Below are 12,179 nucleotides of genomic sequence, written 5' to 3'. Positions count from 1 at the left end.
TGTCCACCGTCAACTTAGATATTATTTGGACAGAACAAAAAAATTTAGAAAATCTGATCAACTTTTTGTTTCCCATGCGGATAATAAAAAAGGCCTTCCTGTTTCTAAAGTGACCTTGTCCAGATGGCTTTCTTCGGTCATCTCTGAAATTTATACGCTCAGGGAAAACAGCTGTGCTCAAAACCTAAAGCACATTCAACTAGGAGCTTAGCTACTTCTACAGCTTTTCAAGCTAGACTTCCTTTGGACACTATTTGTGCAGCGGCCACTTGGGCTACTCCTCACACTTTTGTTTCCCATTACAAATTGGACTTGGCCTCCAGGGACAGAGCCAGTTTTGGCTCTACAGTCCTCAAGAGTTTGTTCCATTGAGCCACCCAGGATAGAGGTGCTAGGACGGTCCCATCAAGCAAGAATGAAGGCGAGATTGACAACTTAACATTAAGAAGTTATGTACCTACCATAACGTTCCATGTTAGTTGTCTTCTCTCGCCTTCTTTCTTGCGACTCTCCCTCCTTACACCTGGCCTGGACAGACCTTGTATAAGAAACTGTTATGCTGAAGACCATTCAGACCTGGTCCTTCTTCCATCTGTAAGTTTTCTTTCTTCCTTTGGGAAGTATTTTATGCTTGGTGCTATTGCCCTTTGTCAGCAAACGAGATCTGGGTACTTACCGCCTTGCATCATGGGATATGGGGCTGCCTCGAGCTGGTAAAAGTGACTCTCGAGCTTAGCAAGTGCCGAGTCGGAGCCGAGGGATCGGCTCCGAACCATCAAGCAAGAAAGAAGGCGAGAGAAGACAACTAACATGGAACGTTATGGTAGGTACATAACTTCTTATTTTAGATGTTCCTATGGACAAGGTCAGTCTATTTAGTTCTCCTACCCAACAAGTAATGAAGAAAATGGAAGAGAAGGCAAAATCTGTACAAACAGTTAAAGATTTCTTACAGGTACAGCCCCCAAGGTTCAGCAGGAACTGGCCTTCCAAAAATTGGTCCTTTCCAGACTCCTCTAAAAGCCAGAGAGGCAGGAATAGACGTTCCAGAGGCAGAAATCAATCCAGAGGAGGTGCCTACAGGGGACGCCAGTGGCAAGGCAATAACCAACGAGCCACGGATACAACCACTACCACTGCAACAGGACAATCACAGTGACTTAGTTCTAACACCGCCTACCAGGGAACAAATTGTAGCACCCTTAGGCGGAAAGTTAGCATTATTTTCAAAAGACTGGCACTATATCAGAAGCCCTAAAACAAATAGCTCAATTAAAAAAGATGAGAGCTGTGGAAAGGGTACCACCTACAGAACAGGGCAAGGGATTTTACTCCAGACTCTTCCTAGTACCAAGAAAAGAAAACAATTGGAGACCTATTCTCGACCTGTCCGCTTTAAACACATTCATCATTGTTCCAAAATTCAAAATGCTGACCCTACACCAACTTCTTCCCATGCTGGGCAAGGAGTATTGGCTGGTAACTCTAGATCTCAAGGAGGCATACCTGCACGTCCCCATACGACCAATTTGCAGAAGATACCTCAGTTTTCTTGCAGGATCAGAGCATTATCAATTCTCAGCATTGCCCTTTGGCTTATCTACTGCGCCCAGAGTGTTCAGGAAATGCCTGGCATCAGTAATCGCTCATTGCAGGCTTCAGGGAATCCAAATTTATCCATACCTGGACGACTGCCTGATACAAGCGGACAACAAAAGCAAGCTGACACAAGACTTACAAAGAGTCATTTGCTTACTACAAGCTCTGGGATACACAGTCAATTTAAAAAAGTCAAAACTGATACCATCCCAGACAATAACATTCTTGGGTGCAGAATTGGACACAGTAAAACAGATGGCATTCCTAACTACAGAAAAACAAGAACAACTTCCTCTGTACTTCTTGACACTAGCAAAGCAGAACAAACTAACAACAAGGAAAGTTCTGCAGGCTTTGGGTTTCATGGCATCCTGCATAATCTTGGTCCCCCATGCCAGACTGCATATGAGAAAGCTACAGTGGTACCTAAAGAATTTATGGTCTCAACACAAGCACAGCTTAGAAACCGAAATACCATTAATTCCATGCCTGAAACAAGAGTTCCTATGGTGGGCTCAGACATGCCAGGCAAACCCAGGATTGGCCTTCCACAACATTCAAGCAAGCCAAACCATCACAACAGATGCCTCAGACCTCGGTTGGGGGGCACACATGCTGGACAAGTGCATTCAAGGCCTATGGACTCCAGATCAGCTACACCTGCACATAAATCAAAAAGAGATGCTGGCAGTAAAACTGGCAATCCAGAATTTCAGACCATTCCTCAAAGAGGGCCAAGTGATGATAAGGACAGACAACACCACAGTCATGTGGTACATCAACAAACAGGGAGGTACTCATTCATACCCCCTATGCCGAATGACTCTGGACCTGTGGAATATGGCTCTGAGCTACAACATTCAATTACAGGCAATATTTGTACCGGGAAAAGAAAACATCCTAGCAGACATGTTAAGCAGAACTACCTCGGATGCTCACGAATGGATGCTACACCCGGACATCTTCAAGGCCATCACAAAGAAATGGGGAATGCCACAAATAGACCTATTTGCATCCCCACTCAACCACCAGCTCAAGAAATTCTGCACAAGGACTTACCACCCTCTTGCTTGGAAGGTGGACTCTCTATCCTTCAGTTGGAAAGGCCTGACAGCATATGCATTTCCACCCCTTCCTTTGATGCACAAGGTACTACTGAAAATCAAAGAGGAACGGCCAAGGATAATTCTGATAGCTCCAAATTGGCCAAGACAACATTGGTATCCATTACTGAGGAGCATGTCTCGGGGGGGAAACGTGGACTCTACCCCTGATTCCTTTGATGTTGACTCAGTGCAACTACAACATCTTGCATCCAAACCTGAAAACTCTGCAACTCACTGCCTGGAACATTACATAAGAACATCTAACCCAGATTTATCCCAAAGGGTTAAAGACATTATCCTTGAGGCCCGCAGACCTTCTACCAGAAGGAACTATGCAGGGAAATGGAAAAGGTTTGTCATTTGGAGTACGAAAAGAGGGAAAGATGTGTCAAAAGTAGATATTGCCAACATCCTGGAATATTTGGCAGAGCTCCTACATTCTGGCCTGTCTTATTCCTCCATCAAGATACATGCATCAGCTATTTCTGCAGAATACAGCCTCGATCCTCCTGTCTTCTTGCATCCTCTACTCAAGCAGTTCCTCAGAGGAATTAAGAATGTAAAACCTCCTAGGAAACCACCATTACCAGCAAGGGACTTGAATTTTGTGCTAGAAAAATTGACACTCCCTCCATTCGAACCAGCAGCAACAGCAGATCTTCAACACCTATCCTGGAAAACTGCTTTCCTACTGGCAATTACTTCAGCAAGAAGGGTTTCAGAACTACAGGCTTTAATGGCAGTACAACCCTTCCTAATCTTCCATCAAGACAGAGAGTGTCCATGAGAACTAATCCTACATTTATGCCTAAGGTGGTATCCAGACTGTCTCTAAACCAGGCAATCCACCTACCTACCTTCTTTCCCAATCCACAGAACAAAGGGGAAAGACTGCTGCATACCTTGGATGTACATAGACAGTTGCGCTACTACCTGGACAGAACCAAGGGCAATAGAAAAACTGACCAGCTCCTAGTAGCCTATGCAACAGGAAGGGAAGGAAAAGCAATTTCCAAACAGACAATCTCCAAGTGGATAGGAAATTGCATAAGATTCTGTTACTCCTATCATGGAAAGCAAATTCCACAGAACATAAGGCCTCATTCTACAAGGGCTACAGCCACTACCACAGCCTTCTTACGAGGAGTGGCTACCAAGGACATTATTGAGGCTGCTACTTGGACCTCCGTACATACATTTGCCAAGCATTATAACTTACCTCTATACTCTAGATCCCGAGCAGGCTTTGCCACTGCAGTGTTGCAAGGGATCCTAAGTACACCATAATTCTTATTCCTCCTCCCCTAATTTGGCTATGGTATTCTACCCATTTGTTAGGACTGCAGATGCATCCTTGAAGGACATAGTACAGTTTTGTACCTACCATAAATGTAGATGTCCGAACAGGATAGCATCTGCAGTCAGGATTACCCACCCTCCTTCCCCTCTGTGGTACTCCTAGGGTATTGCCCACCTAATAGCTAGCTGGGGGGGGGGGGGGATCTCTTATGGTGTATTTGTTTGTATATATGTACATACATGCATATTTTTTGTGTTTGCCTTCTACTTTTGGGAAACATTGGCATTTACCCAAAAATTTAGCTATCCAAGAGGGCTACTGGCATCTGGGGCAAGAAACACTGAGGAAAATGGTGTCGGCTGATGCCTTTATACCCGAAGACCAGCAGAGATGACGTCGGGTGAAGTGCAACACCAGCCGAGGCCAGACCCAGACTTTGGAATCCGGCCGACCGAAGGGCTGCCTGACGACAGGACAACCCATTTGTTAGGACTGCAGATGCTATCCTGTTCGGACATCTACATTTATGGTAGGTACAAAACTGGACTTTCTATTGACTCAGCAAAACTCTCACATCCTTCACAGTCAGCTCAGGACTTTAAATTTAGCTGCATGGAGAATACCTTGAATTATCAATCAACACTTCTCTCAAAGGACGTCCTGAATGTCATTTTGGAGGCCAGGAGGGCCCAGCACCAGAAAAACTTACTCAGACAAATGGAAACGATTTTGTTCATGGAACCAGGCTAAAGTCCAAAATCCTTGGATACCAAACATTCCTCAAATACTGCAATACTTAACTGAGATGCTACACAAAGGCCTTTCTTTCTCATCCATTAAGATCCATGCTTCAGCCATTTCAGCTCAATATAATACGGATCCTCCCATATTCTCACACCGTTTACTAAGGCAGTTTCTCAGAGGGGCTAAGAATATAAGACCCCCCCAGAAAACTCCCAACGCCAGCTTGGGACCTCAACTTCGTTTTAGAAAAATTAACACTGCCTCCTTTAGAACTAGCCTTCTCAGCAGAACTACAATACATGTCATGGAAAACAGCTCTGTTGCCGGCTATCACCTCAGCACGCAGGGTCTCAGAACTACAGGCACTTATGGCAGTGGAACCTTTCATCATTTTCCATCAGGATAGAGTCTCTTTACGAATTAACCCTACCTTTATGCCAAAGGTAGTATCCAGTGTGGCTTTGAATCAGACCATTCATTTACCCACCTTTTATCCAAACCCCAGAATAAAGGAGAAAGACTCCTTCACTCTTTGGACATTCACAGACAGCTATGTTACAATTTGGATAAGACAAAGACCTTCAGAAAAACTGACCAACTCTTTGTATCCTATGCTACAGGTTCACAAGGAAAGGCTATTTCAAAACAGACCATCTCCAAATGGATAGCACATTGTATCCGCTTTTGCTACTCTTACCATGGGAAAGAAGTGCCTGTTAATATTAGGTCCCATTCTACCAGGGCTACAGCAACCTCAGCAGCCTTTCTCAGGGGGGTTCCAACTAAGGACATTCTGGAGGCAGCTACTTGGAGTTCATTTCCCACCTTTACCAAGCACTACCACCTTCCATTATACTCAAAAAACAGAGCTGGTTTTGCCACTGCAGTTCTGCAGGGCATCCTAGCTTCACCTAACCCAGTTTAATACCAGCCACCCATCCATAGCTTTGGAATTCAACCCAAGTGTGATGACTGCAGCAGTATAACACGATGAATATAGTACAGTTTTGTACCTACCATAAATGTAGATGTTTGAGTGTATATACTGCTGCAGTCCAGGTTACCCTCCCACCATCCCCTCTACATACCAGGGTGTTGGTTATAACTCCATGTACATCAGTCTATTGGATGCATGTCTATATGGTGTATTTGCTAACAGTTAGTACTATTGTTTATCTACTAAGGTATTTTTGCATAGTTATTTGTATTGCCTTCCTAGTTGGGGGCACCTGACGTCTGGGGCAAGAAAAACTGAAGAAAATGGCGTCGGCTGCCTCTTTTATCCCCCTGTCGCTCTGACGTCAGGGAAGAAGCGACGACAACTGACGCTGGACCAAGACTTTGGGATTCGGCCGACTGCGGGACCGCCTGACGGCAGGATAACCCAAGTGTGATGACTGCAGCAGTATATATACTGGAACATCTACATTTATGGTAGGTACAAAACTGTACTTTACTGTCCTGTCTAATCTGTGACCATGTTTTTCCATCTGAGTTTTTGTCCTACACAACCATTCCAGGCAGTCATGTTCACTTAGCTGCTAGGCTTTGCAGTAATTTTCTTGGAGATAATTAAATGCATTTTCAGTTCATGTTAACTGTTGATATTTCAGTGTATTAAAATGTTCTTTCCAGTACCAGTGGCTCAGAAAGATAAAGGCCTGACTACAACCTATGTGACCCAGGTTTGAGTAAAGTGGTTCTAGCGCATGACAGTACTGGAGGGGGTATGGGAGAGCAGAGATGCAGTCTGTCACAAGCCCTAGGAAAAAAGGCAGCATTGTAGACAGTGTCCTGAGGGCTGGCTTTTGGTTCACCAAGTCATTGCTAGATGGTACACTCCATTAGTTAGTGTATGAAAGTGTGCAGTCACAAAGGGGAAAGTGTTTGGGTCCCCACTGTGACACAGAAAATTCATAGTGTTGTGTTTAGGACTACAGAAATCCCCTTAGTTGTTAGTATGCTGACTAGGACACAATCAGTTCTCTTGGGTGCCTATTTGATGGCTGTCCCAGAAAGATGTCCCTGTTTCGGAGGAATGTTCCTATTTTAGGCCTGATTTATCCCTGGACAGGATGTTCATATTTTTGGCAGTACATCCATATTTTCAAGCTTGATTCACCCCTACACACAATTTTCTGAGTCCTCCCTCATGATGTGTGATTTTTGAAGCTGTCTAGCACACAGAAAACCACACTAAGTGACCAACATACTAGTGTCCACAATAATTTAAAGAAAGAGGAGATACAGATCTATTTTTTTTTTGTGAAATAAAAATAAATGACCTTGTGTGGTAGAATTTTGAAATACTGTTCTTAAAGTATACAGATTTTAAACTGCCTCTTTGATAAAGTGATTATATTTTTCCATCATTTTGTTACTCTCTGGTGTTAATGCATTTCTGAGTAGTACCTCACATTCTTTCTGGAAGGGAAAGGGTTATGTGCTATTTGATGTTCAAATGTGATGCTAATTAGATGTCCATATGTTTAGCTGGATGTTGTACCTTTCAAGGGTCTTTGCTCTTATTTTCAGTGTCTGCAGGTCGAGAGGTATATAGAGGAAAATGACTGATGGTAAAGAGAATGTGGTGTGTAGGGTCATCAATTCAAATAAGGCTTCTCAGCTCACCTAAACTTCAAGCTGGCCTATGGGCAAGGGCGCCCACAGGCAGGTGCAAGGGGGTGCACTTGCACCCCCCTGGAATCGATTGGCCAGGAGATTAATTTACTTCTAATTTAAAAAAAAAAATTGTAAATGACGTTCTTCTTTAAGAATGTCCTTTGTGTCCAGTCGTACAAATGGAACAGGTGCTTGCGACCTGTTTTTTTCTTCTCCATACGTGCAACCGATGGTTTACGTCTTCATCTTCCGCATCCGTGTGCAGAATTTGAATTCCAGAAGCTGTTTGGACTTGGGACGAGCATACAAGTGAGAGAGGTAGGTGTGTACATGTGTTTTTAAGTGTTTAAGAGGTGTACTGTGTGTGTGTGTGTGTGTGTGTGTGTGTGTGTGTGTGTGTGTGTGTGTGTGTGTGTGTGTCGGGAGGCCTTGATCCTAGGCTTTAAAATACAACCCAGTTAACTGTGACTGGAAGAAAGTATGTCGCTTAAACCTGAAAACTCAAAGGGGTATGTAAGATAAAGTGAAGAGCATTGGAGGGCTCAATGAGACTTCAGAGATGCGTTTGGACTGGGGAACATTTCTGTAAAAGATGCTGACTGGTACTTGAAATGCAGTTGATCTTGCCAACAGTGCGTAGTTATAACATAGAGAACCTGCCTAGTTTAATAGCATCTATAATATTGGAGGTTAGAAGACTATATGACGTCATTATCTGTAAAACGGGAACTTGAATGTAAGTCTTACTGCGGTAAGAAACTTGGTTAAAAGTGATGTTCTGCATTTGAATAAGTTTGTTCGAGAGCTGCAGAGTTCATAAAAGTTGGTGTCTATAATAAGTAATTTAAATTTATAAGAATATTGTTATTCTTGCTTAAAAAAAAATCAATGACCAATTTAGAAGATTGTATTTGTTTTTATTCACATAAAGCTGTTCATGAATTTCTGCACGAGCTGCTTAGAATCGACTTTGTGTGTTATAAAACACATTCAAACAATTACAAATATTTTTTACATATCAAAGTATTTGTCACATCAATGGTGTGAGCTCCCAATATATCATATATGCACGTAATTTAAACCCCAGTCACTATAGAAATAACGACATTGTATACATCAGTTATGTTAATGTGAATTATCATCCTGTGCCAGAAAGTCTGACTTATCTTTGAAGAAAACAATGTATGGAAACACACACACACACACACTATATATATATATATATATATATATATGGATCTAACTGACATGGTCGACAGTTCATATGGTCGACACTCATTTGGTCGACAAGCAGATTTGCCCCCTTCTCCAATGTTGTGCAACCCTGGAGTTGATATATATAGTTAGGGGGGGTGTGGGGGGCTTGTCGATCAAATGAACTGTCGACCAAATAATCTGTCGACCATATGAACTGTCGACCATGTCAGGTAGATCCATATATATATATATATATATATCAAAAGAGAGAGAAATGCAGAAAAAGAGGGAGATCAAGGGCCTTACTCATAAGAGCTATTTCATAGGCCATCCCTCATCACAATATTCAATATCTTACAGGTGACTGAGGGATGATCTCTGCCTCATTTAAGAGTGCCTCAACTGACTGTGTGTGTGTGTGGGGGGGGGGGTTCATACTGTTCAGTTATCCAGATTTTTGCCTCATATTTTCGGATTCTTTCTCATAAAATTGTGTTTTTCTGGCAAATCATTGAGGACTGAACTCAGAAAATAATGGCAGACATTTGAGCTTTAGACTTCATATCTTTCAGAAAATGCATACTAATGCAAAACATGTTGGTCTATCCACTTTCTAAGGAGGTAGGGGGATGAATGTGTTGGACTCATACCTCTCAACTGTACGGAATCACCAGATTTTTGCATTGCATTTTTGGTCTGTTCCTCAAAGATTCTGTTTGACAAATCACTGGGATGAGCTAAGGATGAAAGTTACTAAATAAATGACATGCATTTGAGTTTCAGACTTGATATCCTTCAGAAAATATATTCTAACACAAATCCTGTTATTCTAGCAACTTTCTAAATGTGTCCCCAGTTTGGGGCCTTTGTGTGTGTGTGTGTGTGTGTGTGTGTGTGTGTGTGTGTGTGTGTGTGTGTGTATAAAAGGGAGGTGGCACACCCCTCAGCTGTCCAGGCTTTTGCAGAATGTTCAGATTTTTGCCCCATATTTCTCCTAAAAAAGATTGAAGTTGCTAAATAGTTTTAGACATCATATCCTTTAGAAAAATGCATACCAACACAAATCCTGTTATTCTAGCAATTTTATAAGTTCTTGAAAGCAATATTTATAATCTGTCCCTGTTTATTTTAGGCTTTGTCCAGATTTCTTGCACTAAGAAGTTGAGGTGTCTGTGTGTGTGAGAGAGAGAGACAGACAGCCAGAGCCAGAGAGAGAGAGAGAGAGAGAGACAGAGACAGAGAAATGCCCTAGTTAGATCTAGCAGGTGGAATTTATTTTCAAGTGCATTTTCAAGGAATTGTGAGCTTCAACGGAAGCAAAGGTTACTGCTGCTCATGCTGTCTGCTTAAAATGTGCAACTGTTTTGTTTAGCAAATGGTATTATTATTGTGGTATAGAATTTTAAAGCAGTGTTAGTACAGTAGGTAGCATACTTGCATCTTGATGCAAAGGGCTGTATGTTCTATTCCTACAGCATGTACATTTGTATTTTAAGGGGGTATGGTACTGCAGTCCTTAGTATGTCCTCCTTTGGATGAAACACCTAATAACTATGAACCTGCTTTTCAGCTTGCCACCCATTCCCTGTTGCAATATACCAGCTTACCATTTCTTTTAATATAACATAGGCAATTTATTATTCAAGGGCAACAGCCAAGAGGCACTGAATTTGTAAATGAAACACTGAAATATAAAGTTGTTTTCTAGCAACAACTTCTTCATTGGTTTCAAATCTCTTTAATGTGGAATTGTTCGGATGACTTTTACTTCTGCAGAGATTATGCATATTGATTGATATTGGTGGATTGTATGACAGAAGTTTGAGTGGCCCTTTATGGTTGAAATGTTCTGAATTGGGCAGGTTGTCATTATTGGTTCATATGATTTGTTTCATTGCTTAAAGGAAAAATGTTCAGAACTATGCATTTAAAACACACTCTAACAAGTGGTGTTGTATTATACAAGGGATCTAGTATTTGGAAAGGTTTATTACCATATTATTATACAAATAAACCTGCAGTTCAGGAATTGCAGTTTCTAGCCTAGTAAGATGGCCTACTTGCAATTTAGTAAGCAGGCATATAATATGTCAATGGTATTGTGTGTTGCACAGAGCCACTAATGGATTAAATGGTGCTCCCTAATCCTGCATTACAAGATGTACTGCACAAAAAAAAAAAAAAAGAAAACTCAGATATTCCATTTATCCATGTACGTGTTTTAATTTAGAGCACTCTCTCTCTCTCGCTCTCTCTCTTAGACTTAAGTGAACTGTTATTTGATAAAATGTTTGCCGAATAAGGTCTTACACAGTGTACATACATTTCAGGAAATGGGTGTCTATTAAGCTGTATATGTGTTAAGGTAAGGCTATAAGGGTTATGCTGGGATTTTTTTTACACTGTGATACGAAAGGTATACCTTCATGTAATGTAAATGGGTTATACACATCAAAGCACTTTAATGTTTGTGTTAAGGAATTTATTTAGTACTTTTATGTTATTCCCTGTTTCTTGCACTAAGAAATTGATGTGTGTGTGTGTGTGTGTGTGTGTGTTGTGCGAGAGAGAGAGAGAGAGGGAGAGACAGACAGGCAGAGTCAGAGAGAGAGAGAGAAATGCCCTACCCTAGTTAGATCTAACAGGTAGAATTTATTTTCAAGTGCTTTTTCAAGGAGTTGTGAGCTTCAAGGGAAGCAAAGGTTACTGCCGCTCATGCTGTCTGCTTAAAATGTGCAACTGTTTTGTTTAGCAAATGGTATTATTATTGTGCTATAGAAATTTAAAGCAGTGTTAGCACAGTAGGTAGCATACTTGCATCTTGATGCAAAGGGCTGTAGGTTCTATTCCTACAGCATGTACATTTGTATTTTAAGGGGGTATAGTACTGCAGTCCTTAGTATGTCTTCCTTTGGATGAGGCACCTAATAACTATGAACCTGTTTTTCAGCTTGCCACCCATTCCCTATTGCAATATACCAGCTTACCATTTTACTTTAATGCATCATAGGCAATTTATTCTTCAAGGGCAACAGGCACTGAATTTGTAAATGAAACACTGAAATATAAAGTTGTTTAACAGCAACAACTCTTAATTGGTTTCAGATCTCTTTAATGTGAAATTATTCAGATGACTTTTACTTCTGCAGAGATTCTGCATATTGATTGATACTGGTGGATTGTAATGATAGATGTTTAACTGGCCTTTTATGGTTGAAATGTTCTGAATTGGGCAATTTGTCATTATTGGTTCATATGTTTTGTTTCATTGCTTACTGGAAAAAATGGTCAAAACTATAAAACACACTCTCTAAGTGGTGCTGTATTAACAAGGGATATAATTCAATTATTATATATTATAATTAATACAGTCAGGAAGGTGAATCAAAGCAGTTATGCATGGTTCTGAAATATGTGCAAGGGGCTATGGTTTGAAAACAGTCCAAAGGTAAACTTAACCTGCCACTGGCCAGATTCATTTTCTTTGAATGCAGGTTTCAATGCTGTTTCAGTGAATGCAAGTTTCAAAGGTATTGAATTTTTAATGCTAAGTCTGTTTTCATTGTAAGACTATTGCTTTGTTTCAGTTTAGCAAATGTCTATCAGTGTTT

At 41.2% G+C, this 12,179-nt stretch overlaps 1 protein-coding gene across 1 annotated transcript in view; it reads left to right on the top strand.

Moving 5' to 3' along the window:
• Nucleotides 1–12,179, top strand: part of MBOAT2 (membrane bound O-acyltransferase domain containing 2) — a 2,181,512-nt gene that overhangs the window by 1,634,678 nt on the left and 534,655 nt on the right. The gene's annotated exons all lie outside the window — the stretch shown is intronic.

Source organism: Protopterus annectens, chromosome 1.part1 (assembly GCF_019279795.1).
Source record: "Protopterus annectens isolate FY-2018-M chromosome 1.part1, PAN1.0, whole genome shotgun sequence".
NCBI lineage: Eukaryota > Metazoa > Chordata > Ceratodontiformes > Protopteridae > Protopterus > Protopterus annectens.
This window is presented reverse-complemented; position numbering and strand designations above follow the sequence as displayed.